At 45.7% G+C, this 17,528-nt stretch overlaps 1 protein-coding gene across 1 annotated transcript in view; it reads right to left on the bottom strand.

The window, feature by feature from the left end:
• PLEKHA7 (pleckstrin homology domain containing, family A member 7) overlaps positions 1-2,967 on the bottom strand; it is a 79,526-nt gene extending 76,559 nt beyond the window's left edge. The window contains exon 1 of the mRNA XM_012725661.1: positions 2,890-2,967. The gene's annotated coding sequence lies outside the window, so the exon portion shown is untranslated. The remainder of the gene's footprint in view (positions 1-2,889) is intronic.
• Positions 2,968-17,528: the final 14,561 nt, after the last annotated feature.

Below are 17,528 nucleotides of genomic sequence, written 5' to 3'. Positions count from 1 at the left end.
AGACACTTGTTTTACCAAGCAGCTCAGTGAGCCCCACCTGCCAACAGTGAGGGACATGTTATCTGCTGTTATCTGTTACCATGGAGACCTTTTTTTTTCCCTCCCACAGAAGAAACCCAAGAATATTGGACTAAAATCCACCTAAGACTGTCACTGCAGTGCAGAAAATAAGTATCTGGAGGAGACTTAGGATAACTGAAAGAATCTGAGAGTAATTTAGGATGGAAACAGTTTATCTAAATTAGTGGTTCTCAAGACTTTACCTGAATCATCTAAAGTCTCGTTAAAACACTTTACAGGGTCCGACAGCTCCAATAGGTTTAGGGTGGAGCCCAAGAATTTGTACAAGTTCACAGGTGATGTTGTTAACGACGACATTTTGAGAACCACTACTTTAGAAGGACTAGCTCCAACACACCAGAATGGAGGCTCTGACAAGGAGTCTCCAGGGTCTGGCTGTTGTTATCCGCTGTTATAAGCACACCCTGTTTGGAGAAGGAAAAGACAAGACTCAGTTTTCCTTTCTCCACACACAACATTCATCTGAGAGCTGATATGTGTAAAGAACACAAAGGTTGTGGCTATCTCAGTCTTTTTCCTCAGCACATACACTACACAACAAAAGCAAGCTCCTTGAAGGGAAGAAAACAGAAATTTCATTCATTAGCACACATAAAAAGTGGTGTCTGTGAGGGGAATCATGCCTCATCCACCCTCCAGAGCTCCTCCAGGAAGTAAATCAGGTGAATTTAGGAGGAAGCAATTTAGCTAAGTGGCTGCTGCTTCCCTCCCCAACCTTATCTCTGAGCTCCCTCTCACAAGCCTTTGTTCCAAGGCTGTCTTACTGCCCTCTGACCCAGCCAGATCTGCTCAGACTCTCTTTGCAACACCCTCTCTGCACCACCCCCATGCATGAGCTAATTTTCACTTATCTAAATCCGTTTCCTTCTCCAGTTTAGGGCCAGACACTTCAAGAAAATCTTCCCTCTCTGTCATCCCCATCACAGCCAATCAATCACCAAATCCTCTCCCTTTTAGCTCCCAAGTATCTCCAGTGCCCTTCAGTTTCAACTGTAACTCAACGTATAAAGCCAGTGCCCTCTTCTTCCTCTAGGTCTCTGTCCAGTTATACAGTTTGACTGGGCAGTTCTTAATTCAAATCTCTCCCCCCTTCCCGGTGGAGAGACCTTCCATGGTCTCCCAAGTTAGTTAAGTGATGTCTTTTATCAATTCCCATGGAACCTTTTAAAGTTTCCTTCCCAGGAAATATTTTGGTAGCTAGAAGAGGCCACCTTCTCAGAAGTTTGTCAGAGGACAAAATCTTCTAACAGTGAGAAATGGAGGTGTTGGTGAGTATTCCTAATGGAAAGTCTGCATTTGTCTAGAAGTCCCTAGTAAAACTGGTAACTTCCCAAGCTAATTGTTCTGATGGAGTCTCCCTCCAAACCTTTAACAACTGGATGCCTAAGAAAGGGGGTTGAACTCAGTGACCTCCTAAGAGGCTCTGACCTTCAGGATTCTATAAACAAACTCATTCCACTGGAATCTGAAGAATTCACATTCTGTCTCTGCCTTTAAAGAGCAGCTCTTTCTCTTTGTAGGAGACAAGACAATCTTTACCTTCTACTCTATCTTCCTAGCGGTTTTGTTTCTGAAGGTGAAGTTCCTCACCCCCAAAGTCCAGTCATTATATTCCATAGGCCACCAGTATCAAAATAGTTTGGCAAGCAGCCTCTGACTTGGGCAAGGGTTAACCCCAATTAAAGAGATCGAGCTGGGGTGACATCCTGGCTTTTCTACTTAAGTCATGGCACTTTGGGCAAATGACTTTCCTTCTCAAGAGTACTGCATTAAATAAAGTGATGTATGTAAATCCCCTAGCACACAGTATTATCATAATTATAGATTTCTAGATTTACAAGTTCTGTAGACTGTTTCTAAGCTGAAGAGACTATGGAGATAAAATGATATGTTTAGAACTTGCTTCAAAATAATTAAGGGAGTAAGGAGGCGGGTACAGAAGAAATAAAATTGGCCACGTTTTACACTGTTGAACATGGGTGATGTGTGCATTGGATTCATTACTGTATCTCTTGAGTGCATGTTTGAAATTTTCCATAATAAAACATTTAAGGCATCAGTACTGAGTGAGAAAAATGCTATAAAAATATAAATAATGATCATTTATTTTAAGATCAAACTTGGTCTAGGTAACTTAACAGAAGGAAAATTATTTGAAGGGGGGGGGATATGTCTTTATTCGTTTCTCAGACAATTGCTTTCCTTAGACAGAACAGCCTCCCATGAGCAGACGGGAGCAGAGCCACTTGCACACATTTCTCTGCCTTCATTTTGGGGAGAATACTTCCTTCTTGGGCTGCACATTTCTAAGCAGACAGGCCCGGGGTGACAGAGCCAGACTTGGCGTATCCCAGAGTCCCTGCTGTGATAGGTCCCAGGAGCCAGAGCACTCCTGGCTTAGGAAAAGCACCAGAGAAGTAGAACTGACTGGAGATAACAATGTCAGTCTTCTCTTGGACTGTTTTGGAGGCTGGATCAGAGGGTGCTGGAGCATCATACCAGGTACTTTCCCACCAGGTGGGTGCTCTCAGAGCAGTCAGCAAGTCAGAGGATGCTTGAGGGGGAAGAGAGCTTCTAAAAGGCTCTAATAACCATTCACAGCTCATCCCCAAGTCATCCCCTCACAGCTGCCTCTTCCCACAGAGAGCAGTCGAGAGACTCAAAAACAAAGTTCTCACATTTCACCTCAAATCAATGAACCTACTCCAAGCCCCTCCATCTGAGGAAGAAAGAGGCCAGCAAGCTTTGTTCAGAACGAATACCAGTAAGCTCCCAAACTCTGAAATGGAGAATATATGAAGTACTTACTCTTCTTGAAGAATAAAGTCACTGTTTTCTGGAGAAAACTGCCCACTCACAGGATGCCTGAATGCTGTGGTCTGCTGGTTATGGCTAGAGAAAGAGAGAGAGAGAAAGACAATGAATGAGAAGTCACGTGAATGTGAGGGGTCACAGGCGCAACAGGTCAGCCATGTCTGAGGACCCCAAATATCAGGTTCCTCCCAGGGCGAGAGTGGGGCTGCACCTCCGAGAGGCGCTGACGCTGTCAGAATCCAGCTGTATTTAATAACCAAGAACTTCAGCTCAGGTGCCAAAGCCCTCCTGAGAAGCAGGGATTAATTCTAGGGAAGTCTTGACTCCCTGAGAACACAGCATCTTGGATATTCCACAGAGTACTTCAACAAAGTGAGGGCTGAACAAAAGTTATTGAAAGATGGCACAAGCTAATAAACAAGAATGAAAGAAAGCAGGCAGCACTTTTAACAGCTTCCCAAAACCATGAACTAGGGAAAGAATGCTAAGAATCAACCACCCACCCGGAAAAATTTCTTCTTAAAATTCTTCTGCTACAAAATTCTCCACTCCGTGATGGGCTGGCTATAAACGCAGGGGCATGTCCCTGCAACATGACCTGCACAGTTTCAACACTGTGGAGTTTCTAGCACCCTTTTGAAGTTGGGAGGGATCAGCTTCCACGCCAAGCTGACAGACACAACCAGAGTGTGTAGGTGTTCTGTGTATTCACAAAGGCTGCCTCTTGGCAAGGGGGAGGAACTGGCTGGAGAGGCTGCTGGTTTGCTCCATGAAAGATCTAACCTCCTTCTTCACAAAGGAATATGACTTATTTGAAAACTTGGTCTCAGCCACAAATCGTAGTGATTTTAGGGTATATAGAAAGGAAAAAAGTTACCCAAGATCTGAAGATAATCTGCTTATTTCCTCCTTCCTAGCATACATGTGTGTGTGTTTTCATTAATTTAGAAATATGTATCATTTTTTCACATTCTATCAAAATAGAAAATTTCCTACAGCATTACGACTTCTTCATTATGTGAATGCAAACTTTTTTTCATACTACTGTTGAAAAAAGAAATTTACTGTCTAGCCACATGTGGGGCACTGCATAGGTCCTGGTGATACAGAGAAGTCCTTACCCCACAGAGCTTACATTCTAGAAAGATTTACATTCCTCTACTGCAATTCACTATTATAAACAATATGTCTTTGCTTATAAGTGTTTTCTGTAATTCAAATCATTTTCTTAGTGTAAAATCCCAGAAGTAAAACTACTGAATCAAAAGACCTGGTCATTTTTAAAGCCTCCTAACACAAGATAACATGCCTTCAATGTCAGCATCACTCTGTCATCTCAGTTCAGTAGTGTTAAGCGATTAGTCCCATCTCTAAATTGAGCACTGAGTCACCCTAGAAATTAGTAATTTAAAGTGATCATTGGATAGAGGTTTAAAAAAAAAAAGACTCGAGGCCTTTTCTTATTCTGCCTGGTCAGGGTGTCCAGGATTCTGGAGTGAGGCAAGCTGAGCACTGAGCCGAGAGCAGCCTGGATCCCCATGAGGCAAATGTGAAGCAAGGCAGAGTCAACAGGCCTGCAACCATGCTCCCCTTCCAGCACCCTCACCCCTCCCGGCACTTGGAATCCTATGACCTCATCTGGTAGGCAGCAGCCTGGTCGTCCCGAAAAAGCAGAGCTAAGCACGAGCATCTATATTCTACCCTTTGAACACCTGTTTTGGAATCCTTGTACCAAGTTTAGGGATAGGCTTTATTTATCCTCCACTTCTTTTAGATGTCATCTCTATTCACAGGGAACTTAATTTGAAAACAAGAACTCTAAGCTCTCCTCCTTGCAACCTGGAGGTGGGGGAAAATGCCATGCTCGGCATGAGTTGAACAGTCTTCACTATTCACACTATCCACTATCATTCCTCACAGGCTCCACAGCCTGCATAGACTTACGGCTTGGCTGTGCCACTGTCATCTCCCACAGGATGGATAGGCTCCGAGATGTTAAGTGACTCGCTCATAAGCTCATCATAACTGATAAGACTAAGACATGAAGAACCCAGGTCTTCTATTTCTACATCATATTCCTCTTGCGTGATAACCAGTGGTCCCCCACTTCCTTTGGAGTCTGCAGCGCTGACAGCTCCCTGCTCATGATCAGAAATCTGTACGGACAAGATGTCCGGAAAATGGCACCCACCAACCGCTGCTACTTCTATTTCCTCTCCTTGTCTCCCTCCCTTCCTCCCCTCCTTCTGTTCCTTGAGAGGATGCAAGCAAAGAATGAATCTTCTATATGCCCAGAGTGTTCAGCAACTGCTTCATAGGCCATGCACAGTCCCACTCGCAGCTCCTGGCTGAACAAGCCTAGGGTCTTGCATAAGTGAGCTGAGAGGTGTAGGCACTAAAACAAACTTTACATTCTAGCATTAGAAGGAAGACCATTTTAAAAAGTGGACAAAACTTCAACTGCCATTTGAGTCAATCTACAGGTAGCTCACCAAGCTCGCTTCCCCAATATAGATGCTAGCTAGCCTCTTTGCCAAGACAGTTTCTGCCGCAGACTCATCCACAATATTTCCTGCATTTACACAAGGCTTTAAGTGTCTCCACATTCATCACCGTCCTTGGCCCTCCCAAGTACCACCTGAGGTAGCCAGGGTACAGTTTTATCCATGTTACTCACACCAGAAGTGAGGATCCAGGGTATGGGATGTTATTGGCACAATAAATTTAACAGGAAAAAAGAATGGACATACATTGAAAAAAGAGGTGAAAACAGGGATGCCTCTCTGGGGCGAGAGTACTAAACTTGCCAAGGTTGCTAATGGCAGAGCTTCTGGTTCAGCAGTTTTTCAGCAAAGGAAGAAGAATCCGGCTCCTGGACTATTTCATTCAACCTTCCCAAATTCCCAGTAGGTCAAGCAGGCTCGGAATGTTCATGCCAGACAACAGTCTGCCAGAAAGGCCCAACAACGGGCCCACAAGTTAACCCCTGTGTTCCTGCATGCCACTGCCCTCCTGGTCTCCTTCCGCTATTCCAGGCTCACTTCACCAAAGGCTGCCCACCAGCAAGCCCACCACCAGGCCCGTCCAGCAGGAGGCTGCAAATTCCTCTAGCTTTATCTGCTTTCCCGACCATTCATCCCAAAAGCCCTCAAGCCTGTTCCCAGTTTCTATTCTAAAAGCCACGAAGAATCTTCTGTCTCAAGACACAGTTAGCAGGCACAGACAAATCCCCTGAAATACCTGTTCTTAAACCTGAATTGCCACCTTGCTCCTTGGTAGTGATGGAAATGGCCCGGCCAGGAGCCAGGGTTTCAAGGGAGCACAGAAACTCTCTCTCTTCCACACAAGAGCTTCTGTTTCTTTTCAAGCAAATGAGGTAAAACACAACCTAGCCTTTATTCTTAGATCCTGCTCTTCCTCCCAGCAGCAGCCTCTCCAAGTTGAACGACAGCCAATCTCTTGGGGGAGGACCTGGGAGTGCAACGGGAAGGTGGCAGGAGGCTGAGCTCCATGAAGGCGGGCCACAGGTAACCATCGACGTAAATAAACACGTCTTCACAAGCCTGCAGTACGAAGGACCTGGGTTAGGCCTTCCAGAAGTCTGACAGCAAACACAGAGGCTTGGTAAGGAAACAAAGAGAGGACCAGGGAGAACTGGAGACTGCTTTGAGCTTAGCCTATGGAAGAACCCACCTACAATCACAGACAGGGCGAGTCAAAATGTAAATGGTGCTACAGTTTCTGGCAAGATTAATTTTCAATTCCCAGAGGTTTTGACTGTAATGTGCACAGTGCCTGTGGCTGGTTAAACATGAAGGTTCCATTACTTAACCCGGTGATTTTTTTGGACGTGGCATGAAGTTCTGGAATTTCGTGAATGGTGCTCAAGAGTGGCAGTCAGAGCATCCTGATAAGTCTGACAGTAGTGGCATTAGTATGCTGAGAGTGTGACAAATCTGCTCCATCAGCACTTGCTCTTATCGGGCCCCTGCTCCTCTTTATAGAAAAGCAACAGCTTAAAATGTAAGGAAAGTATCTGGCCTCAAAGCCTAAAGAGGGACTCCAGCCAGGCTCTCCTTGTTGATATGCCAGGCAGCACGGGCCCCTCAGGACCTTTTGGCTTCTCCATGCGGCTTCCAGAACATTGTGTAAGTCACCCTGCAGTCCTAAGCCACACACAGCATTGCCTCCAAGATTGTTAAGGCACCTGCTATCTTTGCTCTAAATCCCAGGGTCCCAAGCAAACCACAGATTCTGGGTAGCCTTATAATAAATACATCCTAGTAGGCCCTGGAACTGATAACTGAGAAATTCTAAAAACATAAGCAATTAACTCCTCATCTTCTTCAGTTCTGAACCACATCTGAACCACAGAGTAAAGAGATTTGAAACAGCATCTCCTGCACCTGAGATTTGAAACAGCATCTCCACCATCCCTCAATATTTCTTAAGTTCCTGTTGTTTTATCTTACTTGACACTTTTACAAAATTGCTCCTTCAGTGCAGTGTCACAGGCTGTTTATGGGGCATTTCCTAAGGGTGCTGAGAACCTTAATGAGATGGTATTTGGAGCTTGCACTGGTTTTTGAAAATGTCAAGATTTGTAACAGCTTGCTGCCTGCAGGCGTTGCTCTGACAGACCCTTCTGGGGGCTCAGACTTTGATAAGCTGATGTAAGGGCCACATCCTCTCTCTAAACAGAAGCCATCAACTCAGCACTAATAAACCACCTTCACTATCCACCCTGAACAAGTCAGTCCAGAGCTCTGGGTCAGAAAATCTGAGTTCAAAGCAGAGCAAGTCACCTCTGCTCCAAGCCTCCTCTTCCACGGGCAAACAGGAAATAAGATATTCCCAAAAAGTTTTTTGTGAAGCTGGCCTCCCTGGTGGCGCAGGGGTTAAAGGTGCTACCAACCAGGCCTTCCCTCGTGGCACAACCAAAGCACAGCATTATTTAGCTAACCACAGCCACTTCAACACAAGTTCAATCCCCGATCAGGGAGGTGACCCACATGGCGCGGCAGATTTCTCCTGTCTCACCTGCCTGCTGCTCCCCTCAGCAGTGTACTTCGTCAGTAGGCCTTGTTCTGCTCCTCACTCTGTCTCTGGTAAAGGCTCTCACTGCCCGTCTCACCTGCTGCTCTCCTCAACCTTGTATTTCAGATCTGCCTGTTGTGCTCCACACTCTGTCTCTGGTGAATCCTCTCACCCCCTGCACCTCTGGCCTACACTCCAGTTCTTATATGCACAAATAAATAAAAATAGATCTTTAAAAAAGCTGTTGTGAAGAAAAAGAGAATGGATGCAAATATGCTGACATACATAAGGTACTCAGGGTTTGCTGACCCTGACCGTGACTTGACTCTGGCAATGACTAATAGGCAGGTGCACTTTATCAAGGCAAAAACCAGAATGAGCCTTCTCCCCTTTACCCCATCAAGCTCCTCTAGGCTTCCGTACTTCCTCCACAGCACCACTCCAGCCTCCACCACCTTGGGGCATCCTCTATTCCTTTCTTTACCTTCACCTCCACCTGTAATAGACTAGCGACTCCGAATGCCTCTGTCGACATATATAATACAAATTCACTCACCTTTCTCCATCTCTACAGGCGGCACCCTAGCCAACTCTTGATGAGCTATTACAATAGTTTCCTAACTGCTCTCTCCACTTCCACCCTGGCCTTTATACCACCCATTCTCCTCACTGGAACCTGGCAAGTCTTTCCAAGCCACACTCCTTTGTAAACACCATAGAGAGCAAAATACAAGCTCCTTACCTTGTTTTCCAAGTTACTAGCTGGCCTGACCCCTGCCTGGCTCCATCCTTCGCCAGCCTGCCGACTCAGTCACACCGGTCTCCTTTCTGCTCCTTGACCACCTCTGCCTACCTGTCCTTTCAGTCTGGGTGTTCTTTCCCCAAACTCTCCTAAGTGGTTCCTTGTTACTCAGACCTCAGCAGAATTATCACCTTCCCAACCACCCACAGAAGCTCGCGCCAATCCTGCATATCACATCACCCTATTTAATTATTACTAACTGTTATTTTTCTTTCTTATGTGTTTGATTATTGTCAGACTCTGACTAATAGTGGACTTCACCAGAGCAAGGACCTTCCTTCTTTTCACTGCCATCATCAGTCTGTAACAGTGTCTGGTACTATTATATTTGCTGAATGAATGGATGTGAAATAACTAAGGAGAATCCTACCTTAAAGTGAGGCCAATGAATGCTGCAGAATTCTATCTGGGCTCATGTAACAAAGAGACAAGAAACTACAGGGTCGTCGGTGATCAGAAGATGCTCCTGCTCCTATTGCCGGCAGGAAGCTTGACACACCAATCCCCCAAGAACACTTCATCCCTGGCTCTCTCCCAACTATGTGACAATATAATTTGAAGAAATTAGCCCTCCCCTGAAACTCCCCCCACCCCTGCAAAGGAAGGTTAGTACACTCAACAGAGAGAATCAAAGAATGGAATGCAAACACCAAAGAGGAAATTACGGAGTGATTAAAAACACGGGCAGATAATACAAACATCACCTGTATCTCCCTTTTGTAAATTAGGAGAGTATTTGGTGCAAAACCTGCAATTTGGGCCCTGATTACACACTCTCTCCTATTGCTCTCTACTTAGTTCATGCATATTTGTTCTCCTCCCCGCTCTACTTCCCGGGAGAGCCTACGTTCCTGGAGGGCTGGGAGCAGTCATTCGCTCACTTCTCATGGATCTCCTGCACAGACGGGAATATCCATGGAGCTGGCACTTAACGCCAAGCCTGAACTCCACCTCACACCACGTCTGGGAGAGGCTGTGCAGCACCCATTTGATTTCCTGACTTCAGCAGCCCAGAGGATCACAGATCCCCCTGGGAGGGGAGGGGGTGAAGGAACCCCACACACAGGCTGAAAGAGTGCACCAGTCCTGGGGAGCCTGGTGCAGGTCAAGGAAGGGCCTCCTCCCTCACTGACTCAAACCAGGCAGACACTGAAACCCGAACCAGCCCAGAGCCACCTCCTGGAGGAGCAGCAGCACTTGCTCTCCTCTCCCAATGGTGCTCAAAAGGGCAGAGCCTGGCACAAATAGCTCTGGGCATAAGGGAGTCACAGAAGTAACTGGATGAACTTAAGCTCTCACACCTTGCAAAGAGCAAAGTCTGTCTTTTGTAAACTCCGCATCTAACAGACTGAAGTCTCTCAGCACGGTTTGAAAGCTCTGTATTTTATTCCTCTCTCCAAATGTTTTCAGATCCACCCAGTGGCCGACTCATTCTGCTAATGACCTCTTCTGGACAGTAACCCCCTGGGCAAACTTACCTTCTTCTGGAGTTGGCCCATGGAACCCCAATATTTAGGATTACTGTATGGTTAATAGGAAGTTTTCATTTTGGCTTCATGGATCTCAATAACCATAAAAAGATGAAAGCCAAACTCTTGACAAAATGAGGAAATCAAACCCTGACGAGTTCCCCTCCCCAAACTTTTTTTTTTTAAGATTTATTTATTTATGTATACAGAACTGGGGTACAGGCCAGAGGTGCAGGGGCAGTGAGAGGATTCACCAGAGACAGAACGGGGAGCAGAACAGGCAGATGGATGAAGTACACTGCTGAGGGGGGCAGCGGGCGCGGCAGGAGAGGTCTGCCACGCCATGTGGGTCACCTCCAGGGTGGGAATAGAACTCGCACTGAGGCAGCTGCGCTTTAACCCATGTGCCACCAAACTTTTTTTTTTAAAGGAACTTGACAACGAAACAACAGTAAGAGCTGAGGTACCAGCTTGGTTACTGCCAGCCCATCCCACACCCCTTAGTACATAGTCAACTTCTTGATCAACTGAGGGGGTTGGATACTCCATCTGGAGAGGCCACATGTGGCCTGCAAAGCAAAGCCCCAGGCTGTTTAGAGTCGCACAGACAAGGGTTTAAATCCCAACTCTGCCACACACCAGCGATGCATGACCTTGAGTGAATCAGTGCCTTTTCTGAGTCTTGGTTTCGTTATCCAAGACTGCTGTAAAGAGAGCTGATGAATGTGTCCAGTCACAGTAGACACGCGGCTTCAGTGCTTGTGGTATTTTCCTTTTATCAGCTAAAGCTCCAATTGCAAACTCCAGGATTAGGAGCCTGTCACGAGACAGAGACTCAAGAACACATTTTCTTCCTCCAACGGAGGAACAACAATCAACCTCCTGTTAAACTTCTATTTCAAGAACGCACCTTCAGCCTGTCCCAGGTGGAGTCAAGCCCCGTGCAACCCATGAGACTGTGCAGAGCCAGGGACACAAAAGCTTAAAACTTCACCAAAACATTTCCGAGCTCAGAAAACATCCAGTTTGATGCTTTTTAAAAAAAAACTTCAATAAGCCAAATTCCTGGAGTGTAAATTGAAGACGGTTGAACCAGGTGATGTTTTAAGGATCTCCCAGCTATAACATCCTAAGGAGCTGAGGTTTAGCTCTGGTTACTGCCGGAGCTGCAGACTGAAATGTAACAACACTACAGATAACTGAAAACACAATGCACTCGAGGCCGAACAGCTGTCCTCCCCAGTCTCAGTTGCCAACAGAATATTCTCCATAATGACACCAGGGAGGTGTACTTAAGGACACTTTTGTTCTATTTATTTCCAATCAAACCAGATTGTTGGGGTGTTGCTGTTTTTTTTAACTGCAGATTTTCCCAACCACTGAAAACTCCTTTCTTTCAGTGAGTTGTATTCATGAACCACAACACGTGGCAATAAACCGAGTCCCTGGGAAACCAGTACACGACTAACCTGCTCTCGCGTTCTCGCTGGGAAAGGCAGCAGACACACTCGCTCTCTCCTCGAGTTCCATGTTGGGGACTGTCGTTCCCAGGTCTCAGGCTGGACAGGGGGAGACCTGGCTGCCGGCAGACGTGAAGACTCCCAGCTGCCGCTTTCTCTCAATTTTGGTTTTTAAGGTTCTTTAGCAGCAGCCTCCCAAGGTGTTACAAATCCAGCAGCCACTGGCTCATTCATTCTCCTTCCTCCCCACCCCATAAGCAAAATCTGGCAACAATACAAGAACATAGTTCCAACTCTGAGTCACTGCCCCGCTGTGGCCAAGAGCTAAACAACAAGGCGGGTGCTCCGTGTCTCCAGGCCCTCACTCTGTTCTTTTTTGAGACTTTGGGGTCTTCTGCCCCTCTAGAACCAGAACATAAGACACACCGCCTGGAGTCAGGGTGAATTGTTCACTCAGTTTTGCTATGCCATCCTGTGGCTGAATCAGTGCCAACGCAGAACGCTTCGTGGAGAAAAGATGGCTGATTTATCAGTAGTTTACTACTGGCCTAGACAGGGGAGGGCTTGGGCAGTTACAAACTACCACTGTGATAGTCGACACTTATTTCGACCCTCACATGAGATGGCCAGGGCCCTCTCAGCACCAATTCCCCATGTGGTACTCCTTCTCAGAACACACCTGAATAAAGGAGAGAGGGGGCAGAGCAGCAAAGGAAACTACAACACAGTGTGCATTTCCTTCCTATGGCTTCACCCCCGTAGCTGCAGATGAACTCTGTGGCTCTTTTCATTGCAACTTATGTGCACACACAAGTCCAGGGACAGGTGGCCACTTGAAATACAAGCTCCACAGGAAAGGCCTTCTACATTCACAGCCATGTGCCAATGCCAATCTAGTGCCTAGCACATAGTAGGTGTTCAATAAATAATTGAGTGACAAAAACAAAACCACCTCAGGGAATTTTGTTCTGAGTCTGTTCAGGGTGCAGTTTTACTAACATCTGTTTCCACCACCACTAATTTTTTCCTTTATAAATCTCTACATCCTTCATAACATCTACTGCTGGCAGTAGTGAGTGCCCTATAAATCTTAAAATGCATCATCAGTAAAGGATGATTTACTGGGGAAAAAATGAAGTTCAACCTTCAGGCTCTGTCACTTTCACAAGCTCCTTCCTCAGCCCCAGAAAGGATCCTAACCATGTGTTTACCTGCTTTCTGTAATTTTATATCTTTTTAAAGGGCCCCTGAACCATGTAAACACAAGCCCAACAAAATGTAGACCTGCCACACTAGAGTAAAAGAATGAATGATTCATGCACCATCCCAACATGTCATTTGAAGGAGACATTTGGTTTCAGAAATTTGTTTTAACCACAGAAGAGAACTGCCTGAACCTACAGACACATCCTGGTGGATCACAAATCAATTGCTGTGAAGACTGGATTAGAGTTAAGAGCATGAACTCCACTCATAGAGTGTTAGGCATTATGTGCTTTGAGGTAAAACAATGATTAGTTCATAATCACTCCACCAAATAGGAGCTTACATGCTTATAGATTAGACTGATATGATCACAAATAGATATAAGTGTATATGTTATATATATCAGGCATACATACTATATATAATTAGAGATCAGAGTGGGTGCCATAATGGACTAAAGCACAGCACTTCGCTAAGTATTAATTTGCTACATACAACAATCCTCGAAGGTAAGTTATATCACCCCTATTTTGCAATGGAAATATTGAGACCCAAAGGACTGTAGTACCACCCCAAGGCCACATAACCAGCAAGTGGCAAGGCCAGAATCCAAGCCCAGGCCTTCCTAACTTCAATGTGTGGGCTTGTTCTCAGTGGCTATACTGCAGTCAATGACCATGTGTTCTGCAAAATGTCTGGAAGGTACAGTAACCATGCAGGGTCCCAGCAGAGGTCAAACAGCAAGCTTCCAAGACCCACACTCCAGGGGTGGAGGAACAGGAAGTGCCACGAGCACTTATCAAATGCATAGGTATAATCCTCCTTTCCCCAGGCAACAAACTGGCAGGGACCAGTGACAGCTGCCTGGGAGCAAGAGGATGCCACCTAAGGGTCCCACCCTGAGGCCCTGCCTTCAAATCCCTAGTCCCCAGTGCCAGCTTGTTCATGCTGGAGCACAGCTCTCATTCCAGGTTTCCTGCTTACACACCCTGCTGGCTCCTCCCTGCTAACACTTATCTCTCACCACTTCCTATTCTCTCAGAAGGAGTAGAATTAACTGTTCACTCATCCCCAGATCAGCCTGTCTTTCCTCCCGTGGGGTGTGGGCCTGCAACTCTCTTCTCTAATGACTTCTGCCCAGCTCTCAAGGCCCTTCTCTTCCCATAAATTCTTCCTGATCACTCAAGGCCGCTCTGCTTTCTTCTCTCAATAATCTCAAAACGGAAGGCTCACACTTCAAATTGTAGTTGTACTTCCCAACAACTCTTTTCATTTCACCCTCCTCATGTTACACAAAGGTATAAACAGAAGTTCCCTGGGTCAATTATCAGAGGCAACAGTCTCAGTGTTAATCTCAGAGATGACATTTCCAAGCTTCTTGTTTCTTCGCTTTGTGTTTAAATTTTATATACACATCTTAGTAGGAAAAAAATTACATAAATAGAATAAAAATATACAGGTTATTCTATAACTTGCTTTTCATTTTACCTCTTTTGGACTCCTCCAGATCCATCTGTCAGCGTGAAATAAGCAGTCCCCTCTGCACAGAGCTCCTTGAGGACCCCTCACCAGCCCAGACAAGCCACAGAGAAGCGTTCTGCAATTCGCCGCATAGGCAAAGTTGCCCTACCACATATCGGGGGTTTCAAATTGATGACCTGTAAGCCAGTTCATCAGATTAATTAATTAATCTGATTAGCTAATCTAATTAATTAATCTGATTAGTCCATGAATTAATTTTGAGCCACGGATTTTAAAAATTGAGCCAAAGTTCAAAAAGAGGAAAATTTCTTATAAAATCTATCTCAAAAATAGAGGCAAGATCAACCCCAGACCAACCAAAACCCATGCACCACTGCTCCCCCTTATCCAGGACCTATGTCCCTCAGCCACTGCCACTGATGGAGGATAAGAACAGAAAGGCTGCAGGGGATGCTACAAGATCAGGAACTTGTCACACAAGGAGGTAGGGGTAGAAGGGATTAGCGAAAGGCAGTAGTCAAGTTATGAAAACCAAGACCCTTTGGTCTCAATGCTCTATCAGGAGGTACAACACACAAACAGGTGTCACACTGCGGCAGGGAGTGTCACCTGGGGGTGAAGGTATGGGGATTAGGAGCAAACTATTCCCTCAAGAAGATGAGGCCCTCCCTACAGAAAGGACTGTAGGGAGCAGCACTGCCCCACAGAGGGGCAGCCGTCCTCTCACAGGGGCTGTGCAGGTGCTTCTTTGCACCCGCTCTTCCCCCTGCAGGGCAGCAGCTGCCTGCCTGCCCATGACCTGCACCATGGGGGGGGGGGGGAGGGTTTCCCTTCAATGACCACCCTCAGCGAGGCTGCTCTCCTCTAGGCCGCCCGCCTGCAACCATGCAGGCGTCTCTCAGGCCAACCTGTCCCTTTCGGGGCAGCTCTTCCTGCCTGCTTGCTCTATGCATGTGTCCTTCTCTTTTCTGTCCTGTTGTAATAAACATGTTCTTTAAATATATCTGACATCTCTGTGTCATGGAGAAACTTGCCATGTGCTGCTGATAGGGGCACTCTGGAGAAACTGTTCCCAGAGTAAACCCAAGGACCCCACACTTAATCTACCAACTACAACCAAGAAGGGACAGACAGTACCCAAAGGGCAAGAGGGTAAAGCTGATGTTGGCAGGGACAGGAATAAGCCTGCAGAAAAAACGATGCCAAACACACCAGGCAGAGAATGCTTAAGGTTCAGGAGATGTCAAGGGAAGTGTGAGAACTTCTGATAACTGTATTTCTAGTGACTGTAGAGTTTGAAATATTTTTTTGTCAACTCTATAAAAATAACAAAATTCTGATTTACTTTTATTTATTTAAGCTATGCTGTTAGCTGACACAAGCTATGCGATGGCTATCGTCTGACAGATTCCGGGTAGCTCGGGAAAAGCTCTGAAAGATCAGACTTTCCATGCTAACTTGTGTTATGACCTCCCTTTTTTGTATAATCGTCATATCAAAATATTCTGAGCAACTTTCAGCCTACAATTGGATTGCCTCAGCTGCATAAGGCCTGCCTGCCCTGACAAGCAAGCACTGCACTAGGGTGAGAAATTCCTCTGAAGTCAAAAGTGACTTAACAACTGGCTGATCAATAAAAACAAAAGGGCTGTTTCTGCAAAGTCTCTCACTGCTGGACTGAGGAAAACCCGAATCTTATTCTGCTATCTCACCTAGCCTCCTTCTACAGAATTACTTAAACTTCCTACTGTCTGGCTTTAGATATGGAAATTCATCTATGTTGCCTGTTTTAGAGCTAGTCAAGTTTTTTACCTGCTACACTTCAAAGCAATCCACAAAAGTCTTTCTGGCTAGTCTTTCAGGATTCTACTATCTAGTCTTTAGATAAGCAAATTCACCTACGTCTCCTATTCAGAGCAAATTATGCCTAGACCTCAAGGAAACTTACTTAAAACCTTTTAGCAAGTTTCTTCAAAGTAGGAAACTTACTTAAAACCTTTTAGCGAGTTTCTTGATTAGCAAGAAATTTCCTCTTCCTGCGACCCCAGACCATTTTCTTAGAAAAAAGGCGATTGTGATCTTAACCCCTTTCGTATGCTAATGCCATCCCCCTGCCTGCTGGAAATGTATAAAATAAACCTCTGCTGAAGGCAGAGCAGGAAGATTTGCACCCAACTCCGACTCCCGAGTCTTCCTCACTCCCACTCCTCTCCCCCTCTTGGAATCTCCGCACGCAGACGCCTTCCCATCTTAGGGTCCTGCCTGTGTTGCCTCCAGACACCTCAAAAGTTGGAGCTGGTCTCCGACAGTTAGCACACACAGTACCTTTTGGTTGTTTTGGGGGGGGAAAGCACTTATAGAATGTCACTGAAGCTGGACTGATGTAGGGAAAAGAATACCTTCCCTTTCCAGTTTAGACAGACTTCCTCCTGGTTCCTGGGAGGAGGGATTCCTTGACACTGACACAGATTAGCCACCTTGGCACAGAAGCTTTGTGGGGAAAGAGTGAAATTCACTTGCATGTTCTCTTCTCCCTCAGCTTTTAGCACAGACTTGATTCTGCTAAGCCCAGAAAGACCTAATGAGACTTGATTCTAAAATAAGTGGCGACCAGTGTGTCAGGCAATCTGGCCTCACCACTGTCAGCACTGAGATGGCACCCTTCAAAAGAGCAGCGGTTCCTTTTTTAGACTGAGGATCTTCAGATTGACTCATCTGCCATTTTCATTTCATTTCCCCAAAGTCTGGGTCAGTTTGTGAAAAGTTGTAAAACAATATGCTATATGTGAATTGTCAGCCCTCTAAACTTACCCTGGTCAGAACATCAAATGGAGACTGCACTTGGTTTTATAATGGCTTTCTGGTTTTAGCAGTCCATCAAAGGGAGAGTCTGAAAGTTGTCCTATACCATTAAACATTGTCTGCCCATATCTTGCCTAAAAGCTGGAGATGATTGGCTTGGAGGTTGGGAGGAGGCAGCTTATTTTGGAAAAAACAAAAATGGCAACACTGGTCCCCATGAGAGTTCACTTCTAGTTCACTTCAGTCACTTCCTACTGCTCCCCATGAAAGGTTGTCTGCCTGGTGTTATCATCACACCCGTACTTTTCATGCAGTAATTTCTCTGTACCCACCATATCTCAACCAGAATGGGAAAACAAAAGATAAAGAGAGTAG

The sequence above is a fragment of the Condylura cristata genome, unplaced genomic scaffold (assembly GCF_000260355.1).
Source record: "Condylura cristata isolate star-nosed mole 26May11 unplaced genomic scaffold, ConCri1.0 scaffold00015, whole genome shotgun sequence".
In the NCBI taxonomy this organism is placed as follows: Eukaryota; Metazoa; Chordata; class Mammalia; order Eulipotyphla; family Talpidae; genus Condylura; species Condylura cristata.
The sequence above is the reverse complement of the archived record's forward strand: the minus strand, read 5'-3'. Positions and strand labels throughout refer to the sequence as shown.